The sequence below is a fragment of the Saccostrea echinata genome, unplaced genomic scaffold (genome assembly GCF_033153115.1).
Source record: "Saccostrea echinata isolate AGI-Se365-2 ecotype Australia unplaced genomic scaffold, CSIRO_AGI_Sech_v1 ptg000051l, whole genome shotgun sequence".
NCBI classification, from domain to species: Eukaryota; Metazoa; Mollusca; class Bivalvia; order Ostreida; family Ostreidae; genus Saccostrea; species Saccostrea echinata.
The window spans coordinates 10,036,868-10,064,147 of record NW_026889800.1 but is presented as its reverse complement, the minus strand read 5'-3'; the positions used below and the strand labels follow the sequence as shown (position 1 = coordinate 10,064,147).

At 34.2% G+C, this 27,280-nt stretch overlaps 2 long non-coding RNA genes across 2 annotated transcripts; both read right to left on the bottom strand.

Annotated features, from left to right (window-relative positions):
• Positions 1-13,415: 13,415 nt before the first annotated feature.
• LOC133203699 (uncharacterized) lies at positions 13,416-15,724 on the bottom strand. Its single transcript, XR_009723448.1, has 2 exons — positions 15,484-15,724; positions 13,416-13,865 (listed from the first exon to the last, which is right to left on the bottom strand). It is a non-coding gene; the product is annotated as an uncharacterized LOC133203699 (long non-coding RNA).
• A 204-nt stretch (positions 15,725-15,928) lies between these two features.
• Positions 15,929-26,045, bottom strand: LOC133203779 (uncharacterized). Its single transcript, XR_009723470.1, has 4 exons — positions 25,939-26,045; positions 21,571-21,640; positions 20,442-20,584; positions 15,929-15,975 (listed from the first exon to the last, which is right to left on the bottom strand). It is a non-coding gene; the product is annotated as an uncharacterized LOC133203779 (long non-coding RNA).
• Positions 26,046-27,280: the final 1,235 nt, after the last annotated feature.

Sequence of the window (27,280 nt, the reverse complement as noted above, 5' to 3'; positions counted from 1 at the left end):
ATTTTCCTATATGCATGCATTCCTATGTAAAAATTTGATCGTTCACTGTGGCCCTACCCTAGCCCGGGGGGGTCATGATTTGAAGATACTTGAATCTACACTACTTAAGGATGCTTCAATATAAACACCATTAATCACATGCCTAATGTTGTTCTCAGTGGTGGATCCAGAAATTTCAGAACGGGGGGGGGGGGGGGTAGGTGGGGGGAAGGGGTCGGTTCAGATTTTTTTTTTTTTTATCAAAAATGAATAAATAAATAAAGTTAAAAGAAAAATACGATATGTGTGTGAAGGTGTGTTACTGTATATGTAATTTTAATTGTTCAATTATGAAATTTTACCTATGGATTAAATAGAGAGAATATATAAGTGAAACAATCAGAATTTACAAAAGCCAGGGGAAAAAATCAAACGAGGGGCTGTGCGCCGGTACTAGATCGACCCACCTTTGGTTCTTGAGAAGATTTGAAAATATTTTCTCTATATATTCCTATGTAAAACTTAATCACCCATTGTGGCCCTACCCTACCCTGGGGCTCATGATTTGAACAAAATTGATTTAGTTTCTTTTTGTTTGATTGTTGTTTAATGTCCCTCTCGAGAATTTTTCACCAATCTGGGGACGCCACAACTTGCCGGTGAAGGGCTGTTAATTTAGACCTATACTCGGCACTCGGAAAAATTGAGCAGTGAGGAATTTTTTTTTGTACCAGCACCTACAAAATTGAACGTACACTATGTTATGAAGCTTTTACATAAGTATAATCTCTTCTGACCCAGTAGTATTGCGAGTTATGCTATATAAATACAACTTGTTTACTTATTTCTCTGTCATACACTTTGTCTATCCTTCTTTGTGTGTGTGTGTGTGTGTGTGTGTGTGTGTGTGTGTGTGTGTGTACATGGGGGGGGGGGGGGGTAGCAATCTGTCTTTTTTCACGACCATAGTAAATATTCTTCAACACAAAAAAAATGCAAATGTTCACAGTACATATTGTCACCGACGACAAAATGTCCCGATGCGTGACTGTACATTTTGTCGTTTATTATGCAGGAGGAAAAAAAAGGTTTGCCTCGGTACATAATGTCGCATACACAGGTTCTGATCTTTGTCACTTTTGATTAAATTTTTGTCTAGAGGTAATGTTTGGTACAAGTTAATGTAAAGTCTTGGTGATGTTTGAATTCGCTATAGCTGTATTTAAAAACATACATTCTGCATTTTGGTTGTTGTCTTCGTTTATTTTATTAAAGCGGTGAGTGTTCCTTGGCGAATTGCTTGGTATTAGAGGTTAAAGTCACGGGATATGACCCTAAAATCGGAGGGTGATTCGTCGGTTTACTAGTGTCTCTAGGAACTCTATTTCATTTAATTATTGATAAATTGCTGAGAAATCTGTATTTACCTGTAGGAGTTATCCTTTAGTTCCTTTAGTTCCACTGTTTTCTAGACAAAAAATCATCTCATCTTCCCACCCCTATATTTACAAGACTGAAAGGTATAATTTCATTTTGGTATTTATTTGAGCAGAGACTGTTATCGTTATCAGTAATCAGTTATACGGTCATAGACAGATAGAACACAAGGGTATTTAAAAGTCAATCATTTATGTCACATTTGTCACGGTGAACAGTGATCGATCTAAAAAGAAAAATCGACTTACAATACAAATTTGTAAACAGGGCATAATACGCGGGACCTGGAAATTCCAGAGGTAGGATCTGGTGCCTAGGAGGAATAAGCATCACTTGACCGGTCACACACGCCATGAACCCTATATTACTGCAGAATTATTGTCCCCGCTTTCACTGAAAATGGAGGATATTAATTTCGGTCTGTCTGTCTGTCCGTCCGTCCGTCTGTATTTCTGTCTGTCTGTAACACTTTTGTTTCCGCGCGATATCTTAAGAGGCCTTTGAGCTTTCGCAATGAACATAGCAACTTCCTTTGGCCTAAAGAAGAACCTTATTGATTCTGAGGTCAAAAGGTCAAAGGTCAAGGTCTGAAATTCATACATTCTGTCTGTGTGTAACACTTTAATTTCCGGGCGATATCTCAAGAAGCTTTTGAGCTTTTGCAATGAAATTTTGAAATGAAATGAAATAACTCCCATGGCCTCTCTCGCCCCTCTCAAAGTGTTCCACTCCAATTTTGGTTAATTGTATTAAAAGTCGCGTGGCACTTTTTTTAGCACATGAGCATGTGGAGATGTATTGCATATAATACAGATTGTCGGTGGACTTCATATTCTAATTATATCTATTAGATCTGTTTAGTAAAGGCTAAATTTGACATCATGTGTTGTGTAAATTTTGACAATATCGATCGTGATTATTAACAAGTATATGTGACCTAATGTTTGCATTTAATTTGCTTTATAAGCAAGTGCTTCGTTGGTCTAGGGGTATGATTCTTGTTTACCATAGGAGAGGTCCCGGGTTCAGATCCCGGACGATTCCGTATTTTTTTTCTTGAGAAATGTTTTTTTTCCGATTTACGAAATGATAGTATTCAACATATGAAATGAAGAAGTTATGAAGTCTGGCGTTATTATTACGGAGTGATAAATATTTTATATAAAAAGAATCTTCTGTACCCATATTAATGAATAAGCAATGGAATCTATATATCCATACTGGATTTTTTTTTGCAGCAGTATACATGTATAAATTTAATAATTCTGCAAATCCAGGGGGACCCCCTCCCCCTAGATCTGCGCATGCTCTTCCTTTTTCCTTAAGCGGGGGACACAAATTCTCTGAATTAGCTTGTTTTCATTTAATATGTGCGAGAGGTTTTTAAATCATTTCTTCATTTGAAATCATCTTCCATATTTAAAAAATCTAAAAATAATTTTTTTTAAATGTTAACATATTTGTTTTATCATTTTTTTTTCACCAATGCCAAACAAGTTTGTGTACACATCTAAGACATCTGTAACATATTTACGAATGACATTTTTGAGAAATAAATAAAGAGTGTATACCGTGAGTGACAACAATCAAGCGAAATTGGAGGTTCTGTTCTTTAAATTGTTATGAAAAACTAGTTTAATGAAATGGGACACAGCTTATTAGCTTATTTCATACGGAGGCCAAGGTGAGTTTTCTCGCTGTCCACGTCTAGTTTGTTGTCTGTTAGCTTTTCACATTTTCAGCTTTTGGTCCAGATCTAAAGGGCAAATTTCAACTAAACATGCCTTACAGCATCCTCTGGAGAAGTTAATTCAGATTTGTTAAAATGATGGCCTATAATGTCAACCATTTTTTTCCCCTGACAATAACCTTGAAACATGTTTATGACCACTTTGATAGTTATTTTCCTATCGTTCTGAATCATCTCGCATGATTGATATAACAAAATCATTCGGTATCTGGCGTTCAACATTTGTGACGTCAAACTAAAAATCATAATTTTACCTTTTCACCTCCCCATTCGTGTTATGTTGTTTGTATGCTGAAGGTTTCCACACATAGATGTTGAATGTAAATAAAATTAGATAAAAGAGCCAACGTCGTTATCAGAATGGGATATAACTGGTAGAGTGCTTATGAGCTTTGTGTTCTGAAGAGTTCACTTCAATTTGCATTATTCCAGTAATATTTCTGAGTTTCATTTGTGTTCGTTTTCTTCACATTTTACCAGTATCTGAAAGAAGCAGGGGGTGAATTGAATAATATACTTTTATTTTCACTAATTTTAGGTTCATTTTGCTATTGATATAAGTTATAAGTGCCGTTATAGAAAGTGCGTATTTATATAGCGAGTCAATGAAATACACACATATAGAGAAAAGATATTTCAAAATATTTTAATTAATGGACATGATACTGTTCTTCTTGAGCAGAGTTTTAAATTTTGTTCGATTTGCAGTATAATGTATCTTTTGTTTCCTTTTCTGTGTAATAAAGAATATCGCTATTATAAATGATTTATAGTACCTATATTTAGATTCATCTGTAGCATCACTGATTGATATTTTTTGAAAAAGAGAGCGAATTCAACAATCTGTGTGTTAAACTGTAGAGGATATATGGACAGGATCACTAAGAGGAGTTATTCCAATAGTGAAATAAATTTACAGCAAAAGACTCGTTCCTTTCACGAAGAGTATTTAAGAAAATACTCCCAATATAAAAATTATTATTTAATAGAACAAGTGTGAATATAATGTCATCCTGACACTGACTGAAACTGCCAAAGTTTCTCTAAATTGTTTTTAAAATTCATGCTCACAAGCAAAAGTTATGATACTGAATGTTATCATAGATTGTGAGCTACAGTCCACCGAGTCCACCTATCATTTCTCATATATCTGTTAGAAAGCTTATCAAGCACCGTGCTTCCTTATTTTGATAAGTATGCATAACCAAATTAGGAAAACGTACCATTTAACAAAAATAGTAAGCATGTCAACTTCAGTTACTGTCTATTGGTATGGTTTTTCTCTGGTTTTTGATAAACAAAAGAAAAAGGAAAAAATGGAAATGGTTTTGCTTTTCGTCTATAAAATTATTAAAAAAAAACAACTTGTAGATATATCCTTCAAAAAATTAATTTTCTTGTGTAAAACTCAAACACATCAGAATAATGGCAATAGAATGTTCTAAGATACTAGTAATAAACATGCAGAGTCCATCTCATGCTTACTTTCACAATTCTATCCGAATGAAAGAAACGCAATATTCTTAAAGATATACAAAAACTAACGTTTTACAGATAGCAAAATCAACAAAATATGATTTGAAGTTTTAAGATATGAAACTGCTAAATTTTGGGATTTCCTACCAGTCAATCTCGTCGCCCGCGTGGCGCAGTGGTTAGAGCGTTTGCTCTAGAGTCGCGGAGTAAGGAGTCGATCCTTACGTCGCGGGTTCGAATCCCACTGTGGGACGTGGAGACTGGTCCTTCGGATGAGACCGTATAAACCGAGGTCCCGTTTCGCAGTGGTGCTGGCACGAAAAAGATCCCTCACTGCTCAATGGCCCTCAGTGCCGAGTATAGGTCAAAAGTTGTAGCTCTCCACTGGCAATTCGTGGCGTATCCATATGAGTGAAAAATTCTCAAGAGGGACGTTAAACAATAAACAAACAAACAAACAAACCAGTCAATCTTTAATACACACACACACACACCCTCACACACACACACACACACACAAACACACCCTCACATGCACCACCGACCATTCGAGGACTATGACACCCCACCTTCCTCCGAGGACTATACTTTCTAATTGAGATATTTTTTCAAGATTTGGTATATTTATAAGGTTTGGCACTAGATACACGATGGGGGGTTGCATTATGTTGTATTTTGAAAATTAAAGCATGATTTTTTCACTATGCTTTAGAGGACGTTGTGTTAACGTAAGAGGACGTTGTGTTAACGTGAGAGGACGGTGTGTTAACCTTGCGAGGACGGTGTGTTAGCCGTGAGAGGACGGTGTGTAAGCCGTGAGAGGACGGTGTGTTAACCTTGCGAGGACGGTGTGTTAGCCGTGAGAGGACGGTGTGTTAACCTTGCGAGGACGGTGTGTTAGCCGTGAGAGGACGGTGTGTTAACCTTGCGAGGAAGGTGTGTTAAGCTTGAGAGGACGGTGTGTTAACCGTGAGAGGACGGTGTGTTAAGCTTGAGAGGACGCTGTGTTAACCTTGCGAGGACGATGTGTTATCCGATAGAGGACGTTTTGCTTATGCCCCACAAAAGAGATGTAAACAAAGTTAGGAAACACACTTTTTTGTTTTCAATCATTCTTACGGTGCGCTGTAAGAACGTGCGCCATGTGTGTTGACAATAAGGGTCATCATTCGTCATACACAGGCGAGGGGGGGGGGGGGGGGTGATAGCGTCGTAAATCTTAATTTACATAGTTTTAATCAAGACCTTCTTCGACCCTTCAAACACATAAAATATTCATGTAGACCTCAACATTGTTCTAACCAGCAAAAGGACCGACTTTGTACGGTAGACCCCCCCCCCCCCCATCCTCAAGTATTTCCCGGGAAAATGGTTTTAGAGCACATACTGGCGCGCGTCGGGCACCCCCCCCCCCCCAACTTTGAGTTGTTTGTTTTTTTTCTTTTTGGTTTTCGTAAATTTTTAATTTATTCACACGTAACGACCAGGCACATAGTTTCAGGACTAATGATGAGCTAGTATCCTTATATCCTTATCCTAGTATCCCTAACCCAGGAAATACGATTTTAGAGTTTGGACAATTTTTTTCTTTTCTTTATTTTGTCAAAGAAAACCATCCGTGAACTGCTCTCCTCCTCCTTCCTTTCTAAAATTTTGGATCCGCCGCTGTTCACTTCTATCCTAAATTCATCTAAAATTTTGAGTAAATACGTAACAGCGCTGTCATGTAATTTGAGTGATTCACACAGCTTTCCATCATCGCTAAAATTAAACAGTTCTGTATTGTTAATATTTTGTAGTTATTGTACAGTTTCTGCTCATTTACAAAATGAAACGACCACGAAGTGTTTATGTCGCAGTTATTGTATCTGACTAATTCCCTGGAAATCGTTATGAATGGACTAATCCCCGTGCGTTAGTCAAATGAGCCAATCCCTCCTTCGGGGGCTAATTCCCGGTTATCCGAAATGATTTTACTTTTACATTGGTATGATATGTGAATGGACATATCTCCGTGTGTTAGTTCAGTGAGCTAATCCCTGCTTTGAAATCACGCCATCCGAATCCTCTAAATTTTACGTTTGTATCGGTATAATAAAACAGTTAAAAGTACATCATTGAGGGAGTTAGCAAGATTCCAGTTCCCCAAGGCCAGGACTATTTCCCGAGGCGAAGATTCCAGTTCCCCAAGGCCAGGACTATTTCCCTCGGCTTCGCCTCGGGAAATAGTCCTGGCCTTGGGGAACTGGAATCTTCGCCTCGGGAAATAGTCCTGGCCTTGGGGAACTGGAATCTTGCTAACTCCCTCAATGATGTACTTTAACAGAAATTTAACAACCGTGACAGCATACTAATACTTATAGATTCAGTACTCACTAGGAAAAGGTGATTGGTGCATGCGGTGCATGTTACTTTGCATTGGTTAGCAAAAATTACAAGATGTTGCGCTTAACAACCCAAATCTTAATATAAATCAAACTATTCTTAAATACATTGATTTGATATAAACTGGGATAAGGACTGAGATATATATGAGCGCACCAATTTGAAAAATCTCCAAATTTAGTATTTAGAATTTCCTTATTTACTACGAAATATTAATTGCCGGCAGAACTTTAACACTTTTATTAATGTTCTGAACTAGATGGTTTTTTTTCCAATACCAAGCGGTGCATGCAGTGCACATGTAATAAAAAAGGAAACATCATACAAGACTTTGTAAGGGACTAGAGGATATTATACATGCATCTAAAAAGAATTGGGCATAAATCAAATGAATGATACAAAATTAACTAGAAAGGGGTTACACTGACAGACCCCTTTCCTTCTTGTAAATGCATGTACATTTTATGAATTCCGAAAGCTCTGCGTTTCCTCTCCTTAGGGGGTTGGGGGGAAGGTTATTTGACTCTATAAAGTTTAAGACTGAAAATCCCAGGGGTAGGTGTACGGATTCCCTCATCAGTTCTAAATCCTAACTGACCATTGATCAACTAACTGATAACTAATTACAATGTAATTCTGAAACCAAAAGTAGATATAGTTGAACAGGAAGAAAAGAATTAATTTAGGTACGTGAAGATGAGTCAAAAATGAGATACTTAGCCCCCTCCATTTCCCGGATTTCATACAGGTATAAACTTTCATGTAATTTAATTTAGTCATTGAATATTTTTCAAGAATTAGATGAATTGTATGCTGTTAAGGGGTTGAGATGATGAAAACCTCAGTGCATGTATGACGTAATGAACATTCGAAATTTGCAACCTACATAATTATATTGAGTGCAAAAATTAAAATTTTACATGCATTTAAGCAGATTCTCTTTCGCATTCCCCAAAATCATGTAACAACCACTATTATAATGACGTATGTTATTATCACATTTTATTCCATGCCTTTATATAATAAATACAGCATAGTTAATAAATCAAAACTGCACTATGTGAATACTTGGCTTATACTTGTATGAAATCCGGGAAATGGAGGGGGCTAAGTATCTCATTTATATATATATATATCTAAGTATCTCATATATATATATATATATATATATATATATATATATATATATATATATATATATATATATATATATATATATATATATATATATATTCCTTGCACTTGGCGTCATAAATTTCTCTCTCTCCCTATCTCTTTTTGTCAAAGAATGGTATGTTTTTCTAGAGTTGCAGGCATGCTTTTGAAGCTTTCCTGGGACGAGCTTACGGCATATCATAGGGAGAAGAGAGATGGGGGGGGGGGGGGGGGCAACGATGCTATCCTATCTTAGGAGACTTCCTTATCTTTGCCCTAACTTCAAGACGACGATGTGCTTATCCTAAGACATATCTAAATGATATCAGAAGCGCTGGTGCCAGGAAAACAACTAGAATATATTGAATTTACAGAGCTTATATAATTTAATCCAATAGTTTTTGTAAAAATATTAATTTCTTTTATGAATTAAATCAATTAAGTAGACACTGTGCCGTGTCACTGTATATGTATGCATTTAACCGTACAAATAGAAAAGAGACAGTGATAAATGAAAATACATTTATTAATTGATGAATGAAACATGTAGCAGGTTAAAACGTTCATAAGCGTGACTACGGCGCGGATGCAGACGGGCACTACCTCCAACCTTTCTACAGAGAGAGAGGGAGGGGGGGGGGGGTCTGTTACATCTGGGGACGAACATCCGCAAGAAGTGGCATTTTGAAAATAAATCTTATTACTAATCTCAATTGTTCTTTATATGTGAATTATAAATATATCATAATGTTATAATGTTAATTTTTATTGTTATTCAAAAAGGGAATGCTTCAATTTTTTTTTCAAATTGACTTATCCATTAATATAAATATTTTTTTTAAAAATTGCATATAGATTTTCTTTTCTGTTTTTTTTTTTTATTTTATTTCTCTATTATATCTATTACAGCTCAATACATGAAAACGGGATAAGAATGGACAAACCTGATAAAAAAATTTGAAATGAAAATCGAGGAATAGCGATTATTTATAAAATTTCTGAAACATTTTATTATTACCAATACATATCAAGCGCGGATACAGGCATTTTCCGGAGAGGGGAGGAGGGTACAGAGCCGCGCACTCAAAAAAAAAAGAAGACTCAGACATTATTGTCAAGCATGGATAAAAAACCATAAACTTATCCATACCTTATATAGCTATTTCGTTTTGGAGGGGGGAGGGGGTGTTAAATCGCTTTGCCTTTATAGATATACAGAAGATGTATAAATGTATGTGACTTTCTATGCCATTGTAACAGGGGTCCGTGTTTTCTAGAGGGATTGGGTTTACTATTAATATCATTTCAACAACTCTAAAAATTCCAAGGGGACCGGATCCCATGACCACGCCCCCCCCCTCCCAAATTACGACCTCTTAACTAAAGATATTCCTAAGATGCTTTTGTTTTACATCCAAAGACGTATCTTAAGATAGTCCTAAGATATGTACAAAGTATGCTGCTGGTTCTGAGTTGGTTGGGGAAAAGCCGCATATGATTTGGTGATAGAAAGCGAATTCGTGTCGGACGTCTGAGAAAAATTGATTGAAATTCTAGCTTGAAGTTAATTTTCAATCCAAATTTGCTTTTCTCATACGCTTGATGCAGAAAACAAATAATAATTTCAATTTCCGAATAGTTTGAATTTAATTCAGATTAGAAACTTCTATCCAATCTATTCTTTTAAAGAAATCATCAATATCTTTTAGGGCACGACAATTTTCATTCTATTGGGGGGGGGGGGGGGTAATTAAGAGGGGGGCGCTGGCAGATTTTGGAAATAAAGAATCTGTTCTTGAAAATACATGTATAAAAAATCTCTCCTCCAGTGACCGAAATCAGTGGTATTAAGCCGATATCCGTGCCAGTAGGTACGCATACATGTATCCTCAGATGTCGAAAAGCTCCACAGCTTCGAGAGTTTACATCTATAGATATACTTATATATCCCTTCAATCTGCTAGTGCATTAAAATGATTTGAAGATATATACATATAGTCTTTAAACCTATAAAGCAGAGAGAAATTTGCAACATATAACTTTATACAATACATTAAATCAAAGGAAATGATTCAAGCGCTCAAAATCTGAATAATCACCAAAGAAAACCCAACATTTCAAGAAAAAGAATATGGGTCACAATGTAATTAAATATTGGGACTTTATCAAAGATTTAAGCATACACTTCGATATTGTGGTAGGCGAAATAATGTACGGTCGAATCTCCAAATATGTTACGGCACCTCGAATATATCTGTTTTTGCATCTCTTCGTAGCATACAAAAATGTATATAAGTATCATTTTTGCCTCATTTCTAAACTGTTTTTACAATGTATGGATTATTTCCGTACTGTATAAGGTGGAGACCGGTCCTTAGGATAAGACCGTATAAACCGAAGTCCCTTATCGCAGTAGATGCTGGCACGAAAAAGATCTCTCTCTGCTCAAAAGCCGCAAGTGTCGAGTACAGGTCTAAATTTGCAGCCCGCCACCAGCAAGTGTTGGCGTCTCAATATGATTGAAACATTCTCGAAGGGACGTTAAACAACTAAGCAAACAAACAAACAAACATTTTTATACATTGTATTTACCGGTACATGTAAAAGAATATGTATTCTTTCTCTACATAAGATTTGGATTTGGATTCATCTGTCTTTTGCAGATACACCTGTATGCATGGTATTATTTTATCTGAGACCCCCCCCCCCAAACACACACTTTCCACACTTTTCTGTGGTAGCGTTGAACCGCTTGCACCGTATTGTACAGAATATATTTCGTGCAGAAAAGAAAATGAGAGTATTACACCACCACCCTCCCCCTCCTTTCTCAGTTTTAAGAATTTAAGTTTTGTAAAATAGTCAACAGCCTATTTCCCTTTATTGCTTGTAAACATTTTGCTTTTTTAACATTTAAAAAAAATCCTGAATGTTTTCCTGAGGCTCAACCCCTCTCCACCTTAAAAAACATTGTTACAGACTTGAAACTACAAACTTTACTTTTCACGATTGCAAAGGTTCCTTGTCGACGGATTTTTCCGTATTTCACGATCATGACAAGGAGCACACGGCGGGTATGACCGGTCGGCAAGGGATGCTCGCTCCTCCATGGCATCTGATCCCACCTCTGACATTTTAGAGGTCCGTGTTTGCTCTGCTCCCGATTTGTATTGTTTAATGGACATTTGAGCTTGAATACCGTTCGTTATCTACATATATTTCATTCATTGAAAGGGCAGCTCCCCCTTTTTTGTTGCAGTATAGTCAATTCAGGGTAATGTATTAATAAAATTTGGTACTGAAAGATGGAACACCTACCCTCCCCCCTTACACCTCCCACGAAATAGGATTTTCGAGTATGTTGAATTTTTTTCTCTTGCTGCCACAACCCCCCTTTTTTTCAAAAACGATGCTACGTTCCTGTGAAATATTTGACAGATACATTTATGCGCAAATTGTTAAAATGCAAAGAATTAGAAAAAAATAAAACTAGCAGGTATCGATATCATTTACACATGGTTTTTATGTCCAAAACATCAAGGTACGCTTATCACCTTCATACGAGATATATAATTTATTTGGCGGTTTTATTCAACTCTGCTTGTCGCTAGCTAATTGTTAAGACTCAATATATCTACAATTCACTTTGATTCATTTAAGGAAATATGACAAAAATAACAAAATCAAACGGTGTAAACTCATGAACCTGTCAAGCTCGACGTCATCTTGGGATATGCGTACCTACCGGTACAGATATCGGCTTAATACCATTGAATATTAAACAAAAAAATAATCCGACAATGACTGGTGCGCCTCTCGCATGAAATGCATCTTTGCTAACCAAAAACTTTTACACATGTAGTTGTTGGAAAGCTTTTTCTTACAAATATTTTTGATATAAACAACAAATTTTTACATAATATGAATGTGTAATAAAATATCTAAAGAAAACCTGGATAGACATTTAAATTTTTTAAGTAAAAAATTTATTTATGAAAATAAAACACATTATTTGTGAATATTTTTTAAGCCTATGGATAAAATCTTCATAAAACTAGTCAGAACTATGGAGAACATGTTAGTCAAACATATTTTAAAAAGAAATTGAAATAAAATTGCAAAATTTTAGGAAAACTATTTTTTTCAATATTTAGACCAATCCCGATCAAAATTAACACAAAATAAATAAGATGAAATTATTGCCTTCACTAAGAAATTCATTTATTTATCAAGTTCAATTACTTTTTAACGCGTATTACACCTTAACAAACTTGTATTTCTTCTGAAAATATTATCTATTATCAATTATTATAAAATTCTGGTTGGGATCAGTTTAATTTCGATCGGGATCGGCTAAAATTTGTAAAAAATAATTTCTCTAAAATTTCGCAATTTCGTTTCAATTTCTTTTTCAAATATGATTGTCTAACATATCCTTTGTAGCTGTGACTTGTTTTTTGAATATATTATCCATATGTTTTGAAAATATTCACAAATAATGTACTTTTCCGAAAAAAAATTTTAGTAAAAAAATTAAAATGTCTATCTGGCTTTTCTTCACATATTTTATGAGATATTTATATTATGCATTCATTAACATCAAATTTTTAACTATAAAGCATCTTATTTGCAAATAAAACATTTTTTTCATTTTCTATGAAAAATTGGAGAAAATTCTTATAAATATTCTTAACATAATTAAGAGCTAGGCCTTTCAATGCTGAAACCATGACTTAAGGAAGCTCTAAACACTGCACACTAAAGAGTTCTATTTGTAGGGTAGTTTTATTGGGTGATTTGCCCTTAGAAGAAAAATAGCATAAATGGGAATCTACAGTTAATGACACAATTTCTTATGAATTAAAGTATTCTTAATGTTATGTTAGACCAAGATTAAGTAATTGAATACATTATTTCCATTAATTTTCCTGATCAAAGTAAAAAACATTTCTGATTTCTGTTCACAAATAGTTCATTGTCTTTGAACATTTTTTCTGCAGAAATAAGGCAGGTACTTTATGTTGAAAATGAACTTGATATACTGAATATGTGCACCTTTATATGATATATTTTTCTCAAAGCCCAGAAAGCGTTTAGAGCTTCCTTAAATGGATGTCTTAAGACCAATCGAATTAAATTTTGGTGTGGCATTCCTCCTTAAGGAAGTAATTATGGGTCCAGTTCCTAATGAATAGAAAGCCTCATTTGCAGTTTGTATAAACAAGAGCATAAATTATTGATATAAAATTTTATTCAGAAGATAAATCACAAATAAATACCTCACCTTTAATATCATCAATGTTCATTTTTGCATACTTAAACATACATCAATAAAAAGAATTGTTATTATTTTAAAAATATGTAACTATATAAATCAATACTAAAAAAGTCTAACATTTCCAATGTTTTACTGAGCGTTCATACAAAAAAAATTATGTTTGACTGCAGAGTGAGATATTGGACATTGGACCGCTTATGTCACAATGTTGGCAGGATCAGCTAAATCTTATTTTCATCTGTTGGTGTTCGACAGTAACAGAATTGACCAAGTTTAACGCAGTGCAGGTAAAGGAAATTAACATCATAGAAGCCAGCACGAGTACAGTCATAACTGAGGTACAATGTGTAGTAGGCCTCTCGGAGTAAATAGAGAACAAGTATCAGCTGTCAACATGCAGTAGACCTGAAACAAAGTGAGAAAAATTATTACATCACTTATGTCAGCTAAAGGAGCTTTGAGCGAGCTAACAAAATAATAAGGTTATAACCCTGCTGCAATTCTTTTATTTAGAATGTGTAAATGTGACCTTGAACTTACCAAAATGACTTTGATAAAAAAAAAAGACAGATCTTTGGACATGATTAATCTAAGAGTGAAATATGGACATCCAATTTTTCTCCTTGAACTTGAACTTGTCACAATGACCCTCAGGTCAGAAAAAAAATTTTGTAGCAAATTAAAGCTCAGTTACAAAGTTATTGACTGGACAAGAATGTTATCTCTTATCTGCCAGTGACCTTGAACTTGCCAGAATGACCTTGGTCAAGGTCAAGACAAACGTCCAGGTCATAAACAATCTCTGTAGCAAGTAAGAGCTTCCAATGATTCTCCATTACAAAGTTACAGCCTACACAAGTGTTTTATACCTTTTAAGCCAGTGACCTTGAACTTGCCAGAATTGCCATGGGCCAAGGTCATGACACACTCTCAGGTCTTCAATAATCTTTGTACCAAGAATGAGCTTCAATGATTCTCTGTTGCAAACTGATATCCTGGACAAGAATTTATATCATTTCTGTCAGTGACCTTGAATTTTGACAGACTGTTTGATGGGATCCCGCCAATCACGTCGGGTTCATCAGGACATTTGAGCAATATAAGCCTTAAAGATTCAACAAACTTTCATAAAATAATTATCGTTAATATTAATAAATTAGTTTAAAACTATACTAAACTTAACTATTTACATCATATTGAAACATTGTACTGAACAAAAGTAGTTTTGCCCTTGACTTGTTAATAACAGCTGTGGCTAAAAATAGTGATTGGGACATGTGGGGATTTTTTCTTTACAGAGCAATGACTGTTTACAATCTAACATATAAGAAAGGATAAGATAGGCTAAGATCCCTTTTTGGCCCCTGGTTTGGGGTGTCTTTTAGAATGTTGCAACAGTTAACTGTGTTCTGACTTTTACATCAAATAAGGGGCCAGATTCGGCCATTACCATACCTTGTCCTTTCTTTAAAAGTTTTTAGATAATTTATTTGAAGGACTGAAATGGGGGTTCAACAGTTATTTTATCAATACGACCAATTGGTCTTTTACACGACTGGACTACTCATTTACTAGACTGGGTCAAACATGCCTTAGTGTCAAACCCTGTTGAACTAGCTGGAATGACCTTGGGTCAAGATCTTGACACACCAACAGGTCATAAACATTCTTTGTACCAAGTTTGAGCTTCCAATGACCAACAAGTTGGCACCGATAGACTGACAAGGTGATTCTTATATATTCCCCCAACCTTTATTGTGGGGGTAGAAGACCAGCATGATGAATATATAACAGAACATTCAGGATCTAAATGAAAAATGGGGAACTCCTGATACACGTATCAGAGTGGAAGGAGATGCTCAATACAAAATGCCACCTTCAGTGCCATTGGGAAAACCCAATTCTAAGCTGCTACCCAAGTGACATATACTGTGTTCTTAGAGGAAGAATATTGTAGCAGTGTTCTATGGAAATAAATTTTGTAAGAAAGGTGAAAGCTGAGAAATAAAGGAAAGGAAGTTACCTGCCCAGTCATGAGGACTGCACTGTCACCATTCCTCCAAAGACAATGATTGTGAATGAGAAGAGATGGGCTGCAGAAAGTGAAAGTGAGCTGCAAAGTGATGACCATCCACTAGTCATCTTCTATTTCACCAGTGGTGGTTAAGGTGCCACTCTATACAGATTATCTGAAAAACAAGGAAATTTCATTGAAAACCTAGAAGACTTGCTGCAATTCTTTGATTCTCAAAGAAAACAGACAGCTATGGCTCAATTAGCAGCCACACATTCTGAGAAGAATAAAAGAATCCACACAAAGAAAATTTGCCTTTGACCTAAAGCTTCAATGCAAAACAGAGTAAAAAAAAATATCAGTACTATTAGCACTATTCCATGAGATTTACATTTGATTAAGTGGGCCATGTCTTCTACCATCAATTCAATCATAAGCTGCTACCAGGAACAGTGTGGAAAGTCCTGTCAACTTACCGGTAATTCCTTTTCCCGTCGATGACTGAAAAGCAATGAGTGGAAATTTCAGTGTAGCCTAGTGACTATGAATTAAACATGACAGAAGAAAATGTTTGTTAAAAGATTATTAACTTGACTTTTAAGTCCAAATAATCTTGCTAGCTAAAATTAAAAGAGTGTTCCAAGGAACACATGTGTCGCCTGATGAACAGCATCATTTAAGATTAAAAGAAAATCTAAGATGGTCAAATATTATTTGATACAAGCATTATGAGGGCTGTTAAGAGATTATTAGTACATAGTGTTTATTTTTCTTTCCAAGTAATGCCTTTTGGTGAAAAATGGCATATATGTTTGAAAAACACTAAGAATTAATAAAAGCAACAAATATTTTACAAATATTTTATTTCTTCTTTTCAATGGTATATTAATAGGTAAATAGAAGGGGTACCCGGTGCCGTCACGAAATCATATATTGAAATATGTTATACCTATGTTCAAACTCCCAGTGGACCAATATACAGCAAGAGCGAAAATAATTCAAATTATATATCGGTATTTATTTTTTCAATTTCATTTCAATTCACTTTGTGCAAGCTTCTTAGAATTTCAATCAGAAATACGGAGATCATAAAAAAATCTAAGCTTGGTATAGATATCTGATTACATCAATAAAATAGATTTTGACGTCAATGCGACACAGCAAGCATACCTATAGAATTTTACGTAGCTCTGTGGAGAACTCTTTTCCAGACTAAAAGATCTGCTTAAACAATAACAACTAGTGCTAACTGTAACGAGAACTGTTTCAGATGTTCCCCAGCATTTCCCCATTCTCTTATTGGCCCCATTCATTACAGGCTTCATTTAATTATGCAATTCTTTTGTTTAATAAATCTATACTTTATTTTCAGTAGTATTTATTCGAAAAACAACACTGGTATAGTTCTTCGAGTATTAGCCAATTGGATTTCAGCACATGCTAGGCCTGAGTATTGCAAACTACCTAACAATATGACACATATCATGATACGGTCATGTGATATACAACATGTACCACGATACAGCTGTCACCAATTGAATTAAGCTTTATCTTAACATATAATTCTTTGCTAACTCCAAAGTTATAGAAAATATACAAAGAATATCTTGATAACCCTTATCAAAGTTAACAAAAGGTGGATTTATAGTCTTGATATTGTATTTTTTCTTTGCTACCTTTTTTCAGCCATTTTAAAACATTAAAATTTGTTAGGATGAATGTAGAAGTTACAAACAAAACAATGAAAATTATCTTCTACTGTATCAGAATACATACATGGCGATACGCGTATCATCAGCCCTTGCGATCAATACGATCGATGTATTGCTGTATCGTTACACCCCTAGCGCATGCAAATGCCCATATTTTCTAAATATTTCATATTCCTTCCTCGTGAAGAGACTCACAATAAATAGCTATGTAAGAAATCTAAAGATTTTCATTGAAAACAATGAGAGATACAGCCATATAAGTATTAGCAAATCAGAATCCACGTTCTTGCATTCAATTTTCAGAGTAGCACAATGTAGACCCAATACACCTATCTATATTGTAAATTCCATCCAGTTTTGTTAAAAACTAAGAAAGTTACTACTGTAACAGCCATTTAAAGTTTAAGCCAATCAAATTGCAGCACACTTGCATGAGCATGTTTTCACAATATCTCATATATTATATCAAAATGTAGAGCCTTGTTGTGTATGACTATGTTTTAAATTTCAAAGCATTTCATCAAAAAAAAAGGTTATTGAGATTTTTTGTGTCAGTCAAACAGAGCAAAGCACACATGCATGCACATGCTTTCTTGCTAATTCAACCACCTCTTCTTGTCTACACCACTAATATAAGTTTATACAATGAAGTTCAAAGCATATCATAAAAAAAAACAGGAAGGTTAATGGTGTTTTAATTGCTTCAGTCATTTCACTCCTTGCACGCGCACGCATGTGCATGTAAGTGTGGGTAAAATGACCTTCCTTCTGCACATCTACACAACATGCCTGTTAACCCTAAAAAGGTTTCATCTCAATCAGTTGAGTAGTCTCTATGATGTCAGAGAAAGAAGCATTAAAGCTTCCAGACTGTCTCAACATGGTAAAGATCTATGGCTGGCATGAGATGAAAATGAAGAAGCAATGATGCTTTAGGTCAATAGACATATGCAAGTTTATAATTCCAATGGGACATGTCTAATTATCCTATCAATTAGAAATTTTGCATAGCTGTTTTATTTGTTCTTGTGAAAATGTTGACAAATTTTCATGAATTTATGTCTTTCTTTTATGGAGTAAAAGTAAATGTCTCATTATAATTTCAAAATAGCCCTTATATAGCAAAGAAAAAAAATCCACAAATAGTAAGACCCATACAGAATAGCATTTATCATAAAAAATCTGACAATAGATATATGATTCTCCACCCTTCAAAGCTAAAGTGAATTATAAAATTGAAATTAACAAGAAGTCTGTGAGCCAATGTTCACTAGTAATACCCCCGCTTTGATGTGAATATACATTCTGATGTGAATATACACAAGTTCAGTTATGGACAGACACAAGGATGAACAAGAAGTTGACATCGGATTCGTACAAAAATGAATCCCACCATATGACATGCCTAAACAAAGAATGTACTAAAATTTCAAGCATCTGCAATCAGTAGTTGCTGAGAAAATTGCGACCAAAATTTGTTATGTATGGTACGGACAGACACACGGATAAACAGGAAGTTGACATCGGATTTGTACAAAAATGAATCCCAACATATGACATGCCTAAACAAAGAGTGTGCTAAAATTTCAAGCATCTGCAATCAGTAGTTGCTGAGAAAATTGCGACCAAAATTTGTTATGTATGGTATGGACAGACACACGGATAAACAGGAAGTTGACATTGGATTCGTACAAAAATGAATCCCACCATATGGCATACCTCAATAAAGTGTGTGCTAAAATTTCAAGCATCTGCGATGAGTAGTTGCCGAGAAAACTGTGACGAAATATTTGTTAGGGACAGACAGACAGACACACAGACAGACAGACAGACACACAAGGGTAAAACAGTATACCCCCTCTCCTTCGGAATGGGGGTATAATAATTAAAATAATTATTTTTAATAAATATACCTTTATCCCAGATATCTTCCAAAAGAGATTTCACTCTCTATTCACTCTATAACGATACTTTTGGTATACCCATCCTGATGTCTTTTCATTGTATTTAAATTTCAGTTTGTGTGGTTATATTGCATACAGTTTCAAAGTACAGTGTCATGAGCTCATATACAGTAACATGTGATATAAATGCTAATTATCAAAATCCTGCCTCTCAAAATCAAAAAACAAAGAAAAACATAATAATAATTCAATCAACCGCCAGAGTGATTATATAAAATCAAAATGCTGGTACAGTTTTTTTGCAATAAATACTCGTTTAGATTGAAATCGGTTAACTTGAAAAACTCTGTTAATTTGAAGTGATTTTGGGGTCTGCTGAACCAGTTTTGATAACGGGTACATTGAAGTTGCCGATTGCGACGCATGGACTCAGGTGACTGACTATATATAAAGTCTAGCACGTGTTAATTTTTCACAGGTGATTTGATGTTGGTGGACCTGTACAAATATAATTAATATGTGTTGTATAGATAAAATAATAATAATTGAGCATTTCTCACCGGAACATATTAGTCCCCATTTTTATTTTCTATCTACGGCATTAAAACCGACATGGATAAAATACGCAGGGGTGTCATGTGTACATTGGTGTGTGGAGAATAGGGCTGTGTATTGACCAAAATATTTCGATAAGATATTTTATAAAGCAATATGCAATATATTGGATTCTTAAATAAGTCTAGCAAAAAGGTCTTGTAAATCATTTAATGCATAAATTTGATAAAAACTGGGTGTTTTAATACCAAATTGGAAGTTCATATGTCTCACTGTCTTTACAAAGAACACTTCAAATTCAAACTTTTAATGACTGAAAAACTAATATGTTAAAATATAGTTGTATATGAATTTTGCAATAGTTAATTAAGATGTGCTATCTCCTTAATGTTTATTTTATTATTGACCAGTTTTAATTAAAAACAGTTAAAAATTATCTTTGGTGACTGAAATTCCCAACTTTTTCACAGAATTACAAGAAAAACTGTCTTCCCAATACGTATTGGAAGTTAGTTTGTCGATACGATAAATTCCTGAATATCGATATGTATTGATTAATCAATATATTGACACAGCCCTAGTGGTGAAAGTGCCGGAGTAAATAAATCCACTGTAATTAAGTAAATGGAAAATAAACTTCTTGAATTGAAGTATATGAAGCATATGTTTTCAATGCTGATGAGACAGGGCTGTTCTATAGATTCGAACCTGACAAATCATTGCATCTATGCGGAAATGTGATCTCTAAGTGTCACTTTTACCAAAAATTTTTTTCATAATTATTTTGTTTTCTTACCTCTCTGAAGAGCATGACAAAGGTTACATAGGTGATAGGTAGAAATACATGCATGGGGTGTATTGTTGTAATCTTTTTAGTGAGCAGATTGCATCATGCATTGTTTATCTGCCGTTGCTGATCTTTAACAAGGGAGACTTCTCCTGAAATAAGAAAAATTATTTTCAAAAGTGAAGTTACCTGTTACTCTTAAAGGGACATAGACACTGATTCGACATTTTGAAATATTTTCTCAAATTGTCTGTATTATATCATGACATATATGTGACTATAGCATTTCACATGGAAATATAATAAAAAACTTATTTTATCTGTAAATTATTGAAACTATGAATTTTGGGATGCGTTTGATTGACACATCCTTGCACTTTCACAAGTAAACTTCATCCTTAATACTTAAGAAAAATAGGTTTTTTGATACATATTAATGAAAAAATATTAAAAAAAAATATAATCCAGAAAATTAAGAGTAGAAATGAGAGAAAGCAAAACCAACTAACCAGTATTGCCAGTCCGTGCTCAGTGACGTGTGAAGAGTTTAACAAATTGAACACAAAACAGTTTACGTTCCATTGGGTGTGATCAATTTGTTAAACTCTGCACACATCACTGAGCACGGACTGACAATACTGATGAGTTGGTTTTGCTTTCTCACATTTCAACTGTGAATTTTCTGGATTTTATCTTTAATTTATTTCATTAAAACACAACAAAAATTCTACTTTTTTTAAGTATCAAGGATGAAGTTTTACTTTGTGAAAGTGCAAGGATGTGTCAATCAAATGCGTCCCTAAATTCGTAGTTTCAATAATTTCCAGGTAAAATAAGTTTTTATGATATTTCCCTGTGAAATACTATAGCCACACATATGTCATGATCTAGTCAAAAATTTTAGAAAATATTAACTTCAAATCTGAGTCTATGCCCCTTTAAAGGTCATACACAAGAAAACAATTCATTATATTTTACTATAAAGCCTTGATTAAATTAATCAATTAATATGACCCTCACTAGATAAAAGATGAAGAAAAAATGAATGATGCTTGGACAAAAATTTGAGACCAGAAATAAAATAATTCCTTATGCAGCTTTTAATAGAGAAAATTGATATTACTGATAGGTAAGATACCTTCAATCATGTGGATTTCACATGCTGATAAACAGTTAACACACCATCCAGGAAGTTGCATCATGAGCACCTAAAAAAAGAGTACTCCTTAAATTCATTGATTGCCCACAAGTATAATATTCCTAATATTTGAGTAAAAAATAAATACTGTAGGCCTAAAATGAGAAACCGAAAAAGCAAACATGAAAAGAAATTGTCTCTTTCTACAAAGAACAATAACTGACTAAGTTCATTTTGATTTGCTATTCCTGGCTCTAAGCTAAGCATGGCATAACAAGGTACTACTGGAAAGAAAGGGTAAATTATTCATATGGTAAGAAATTAACAAATCAAACTTTGTAAATAAATACCCAAGCATTTGGTTTTGTCTTTGATTTCGACAAAATGTTATTGATCTCCAAAAATTTTTATGTGTGCTGAGCCACAGTAAAATTTTAAATGTTGTAGAACAGTATATCCATATCTAGATTCAGTAAGAAATTTCTAGTCATTTGACAAGTTAATTTCACAGTTTCACAAAAGTTTGAATAACAATGTTATGGTTAATAAAATATTATCCAATTTAAGCTTATAATTACATTATTAAAGTGCAATTTGTCAAAGTAAAAATGCCTGTAAAAAGAACAAGTGGTCATGGGCAACAATGCTCACCCGAGTCACTATGGCCTTGCTGTTCTACTTTTTTTTTTACTACACATGATGATGTATATTTATTCATATGTAAAAAGTTGATTGTCCATTGTGGCCCCACCCTACCCTGGGGGGGGGGGGGGGGGGAGGGGGGTTCATGATTTAAACAAACCTGAATGTACACTAAGTAATGAAGCTTTCAGAGAATTTTCATTTTCTGGCACACAGTAATGAAGCTTTCAGAGAAATTTCATTTTCTGGTCCACTGATTCTTGAGAAGAAGTGTTTTTAAAGATGCCATTAAATTTACAACAATTCTTAATTATTTCCCCTTGAAAGAGCGTGTAGCCCTTCATATGAGCAAACTTGAATTTCCTTTACCCAAGGACGCTCTGTGGCAAGTTTGGTTAATATTGGCAAAGTGGTTCTGGAGAAGAAGATGAAAATGTGAAAAGTTTATGTTGCCGCCTCCAACAACAACACTGACAGACAACAGACAAATTTTGATCAGAAAACCTCTCTTAAGCCTTTGGCTCAGGTGCGCTAAAATAAAAAATGGAGAAATAAAATTTATTGTTAATGGCAGTTTTACTTATGTATTTTAAAACTCTTTCTCAAATACCATGGATATGTCTAAGTGCTCAAGTTCAGTGAGTTTATGATCTTTACCCGCTATTCTTGAAACCTCAATTATCTGTTTCTCAAAGGTTTTTTTTTTTTTCAGTCCCATCTATTGCCATAATAGGCTTATCTCCAGGGGGTTCTCATGACTAGCAATTACATACATGTAAGCAATAATGTTTTTGGATATTAATATATTGAAATAAATAAAACTGAATAATTAAATGACAAGATATGCATTCGACATTGGGTGACACAATTGGGGAAAATATTCTGGCATGTTACCCTCGAAGTAAGTGATTGTGAAATTTACTTGTCTGAACATAACTTTTACTTGTATGAAAATATTTCATAAAAGACCTATTTAACAATTTGAAAAAATATTGTACATTACAATAGTCTATAATACATTCATTGAGTCTGTTTTTGAGATTTTGAGTGGACACATCTATTGCAAATTACTAAACTGTATCATCCTATCCTAAAGTAGATGTAAATCATGTTATATAATTACATGTATGAAAGAAAAATAGTAACAACAAGAAATAGCTGACTTTATGACTTCAAATTTTTCTTTGCCTTCTTTTGCTTATCCTTTGTAGCCTAAATTGTCTTTTGCTAAAGCTCTCCTGCCAGATAATAAAAACCCGAATTTCCTTCAGTAAAAGTACACGTTTCAAAGTTACTGTAGTTCTAAGTAGTCAACTTCCTGGTACTTTAAATATTAAAATTAAAATTGTGACAAATGCCTGAAAAACATCAGATATTTCAGACAAGTTTCATAGTAACATTGTTCCTGATCAAGTTTGACAACCAGGGCCATCATTATTACGAGCAGGATCAACATTTAACTATTTACAAACCGCATGCATGGCATGTTTTCATTTTGAACCTCCGATAAAAAGTTGACAACAAATTTTAATTCTTTAAGTTTTCATGCTCAGCTAAAAAAAATTCTTCCTAGAAAAATATCCCTTGTCAAATCGGACAAGTGGTCAGTAATTATCAATTTTTCATGAAAAATTTTACTGGTACCTGTACTGGACAAGTGGATGAGCATACAATGTCGATCCCAGGAACTATGCCCCATTTTTTGTTTATATTTGCCTTAGCAACCAACAGCATTAAATCTCTAACCTGAACTATTATAATATGTAGCATAAAAGCACATGAGGATGATCAAGAGGGTGTTACAACTGTTTCTGTTTTGTTGTATTTGTTTCTGGCATTTGTTATTAACTGTTTCTGATGTGATGTGAATTCTTCATGGTATATATAGTGAAACTATATTTGTGACAAAAACATGATAAAAAAAATTATTAAAAAATGTTTTTCAAAAATGTAAATGATACTAGTAGTATAAAAACTCATTTTTAAGCATTTTAGAGTAGAATATAAACATCGAACCTAATGGGTCCTAGAAAAATCTTTGTGATATCCTACGATTCAAGATACTGAAGTTAAAATATGTACTTGTAGCATAGCATAAATTTTCCATCTTTAACGCTCAGTTATACCTCGATAAATATTGCTAATGAGAGGAGGAGCGCAACTAATATTTCTATCTTCATGATAACACAAATCTAAATAAGTCAGTTATTTTTATAGCTAATTTAGCCTTCATTAAATTCAACAAATTTCTTTAAATCTGTTCAGAATCAGACAAGTAAAAAATATTTATGCATTCGGACACAGGGTTTAACATTTATAAGGCATGTCTGATCGACACTGACTAGTAAAAGTTTGGTCCTGTCTAAAAATTGAGTGTACATCTGACATGTAAAATTAATATAACAAGTGTGCAGCATGTGTATTTTATTCATCTGCTCTCATGTACACACAGGATTCGAAATACCCCAAACTGTAGGGGTCTACAAATACAGTCATGACTTTAATGATTTTAGGTTAAAATTAAAAACAAGTAATTGTAATTGGAAGTATTCTATCAATACTAATATGTCAACTATCATCCACCAGTATAATGCTACGACATTGACGAGAAAAAACCATGCGTTTTCTACATGGGCATTTCTTCAATCAATTTGTTTATGTACAAGTATAAATTTATAATAATCTTCTTGGGTTTCAATGTGATGGAGGAGGGTGCATTTAGTCATCAGGATGTTGTAACGCGGTCTTAAAACTCTTTAATAGCTTTGGGGCACGAACTACTTTTAAATTAGTTAAATAATCTAACTGCGTCTCCAGACGAGCCCTCACCACACCTCTCTTTAACCGGGTCTGAAGCACATTAATCATTTTAATGATTAGAAAATTCTATCTACAACTACTTCCTCTTCCAGATGACTCCAGTCTATTGCAGTGTAAACAAAAAATGAGTTTTATATTTTTTGGTTTTGGTGTTTGGTATCTCCACTGCTTTATTGTTGTTACAAGGATTACAGCAAGTTAAACTATGAATTAAATTGTTTATTTTATACATACATGTGTACCATGCATGTTCATGACTTGTTGGTTGTCAAATGTGTGGATATTTCATGCGAGGAACAGACGTAACTGCGCAAGGTAAAATACCATGAGTCGTGAAGCGCGGGTCTGCGACATTCGGAATACAGAAGTATTTCTGCTGTTTGAGTAACCATACACCACTTTGTGTGCGGTGAGGCATGGATAAGTATGATTACTTCACATTGTGCTGAATAATTACCAATTAATTATCAAGTTTACCTGAACTGATCTTCTTTGTTAATAGTAACTGTTTGGTCACAAATTAACTGAGCGTTGTATATAGCCCTAAAACTTTTATAACTTTGAGTGCAATTGCGCAGAAAAAGACACATTTTCAAGAGAATTTTTTTCATGAACATAATGAATTGTTTTCAGATTAGCTAAAAGTTGAAAATTATCACTGCACGAAAGTGCGATTTTGTGCACATCTTGAGAAAAAAGCTAATTAAAGAAATGTTTGATTTAGTAGTTAAATAAAGCTACTTCAGGTAGGTAAATAAAGCTATGTAGGTAATTCAAGCTACGTAGCTAAAACTAGTGATTGTACCAGCTAAATGACTGTGTATCAGTGTATCGTCCAAGTGTAGAATTGTAGATATCTTTTAATTAAAACTTTGAATTTGATAGATTTGAACTTAGGCGACTAACCGTATGTTTCTTACACATTCTTCTAATACCTCCACAACAAAACACTCGCCGCAACCATTCTTATTAGTCATCCTAAGCTTCCTCAGTCCTCGGTCGGAGCCTGTACTGCCATTTTGGTCGGCTAAATAACCCGACCCACTGTTGTTTCGTAAATTGCCAACCCGTTTTTTTTTTTTAAATACAGAACATTTAATTCTAATAAATCAGATCTTATTTCCTCTGGTAATCCATCACAATTTTTTTCAGACCAGCTGTACAGCATTTGAAGACAGAATAAAAAGATAAATATTTATTTATAATTGCCATGTCGAACCTCGTATTAGTCGATGCTGAAGAAAGATGGTAATGAGGACGGAAATGCACAATTCATTTATTTTATTGATTAATCCTATTGCAAGTAATTAATGATAGTATCGTCATGATTTTTTCATAAATATGCAATACAGAATTAAAAAGTTTTGAAATTATTGGTAAATAAACATGATAAATGGCAATATTGATCATGTATTTTTTATCACCCTGTACACATACTGAGTGTAGGGCACTGTATTACAGTATATCTGGTAGAGTTTGAAATGACATTTGTTTAATCATAAAATATGCTCTTATAGTGAAGAAATTGCATGCGTCTAATTAAATAAACGAGAAAACTACATGCATGGGTCCCAACTTGCATTTCATTCTATGTTAGGGGTCTCTTAGCAATACCCAGAGACCTATATAGTAATATACTAACAAAATATCACATAATTTATTCGATATATAAGCACCATCTTGTAAAATATTGTATCATGTCATAGGAGATGTTCTATTGCACACCTTAAACATACACATAGCCCAATCACCCTGTTGTATGTGTTAAATGTCTATACATATTTATGTGTTATGTGATTTACATTTGTTGTGCAGTACTTATACATTGTTTAAAAGAATTTTTAATTATTTCAAAGATAAAGTCTTGGGTCCCTGTATTTATTTTGGGGCAGACAATAGTCACTAATTTAATTTAGGGTATGTGTACATCAGGAATTAAATTTGTGTTTATGATTTAGTTGCTTTCAAATTGGCTTTTAGATCAGTCTCTACTCCAGTGGAGAGGATGATTCCTCTTGATTCTGGAGTCAAAAGGTGAAAGTTATGATTGCGGGGTATGGATATGGAATGAAAAAGAGAAGATAATGAACAGTGATCTATTTCATAAAAATTACAAACAATACAAATCTTTGAACACTGCATAAACACAGACCCCCTAAAATTCCAGAGGTGGGATCACGTGCCAAGGAGGATTAAGCATCCCCTGTTGACCGGCCACACCCACTGTGAGCCCTATATATTGATCAAG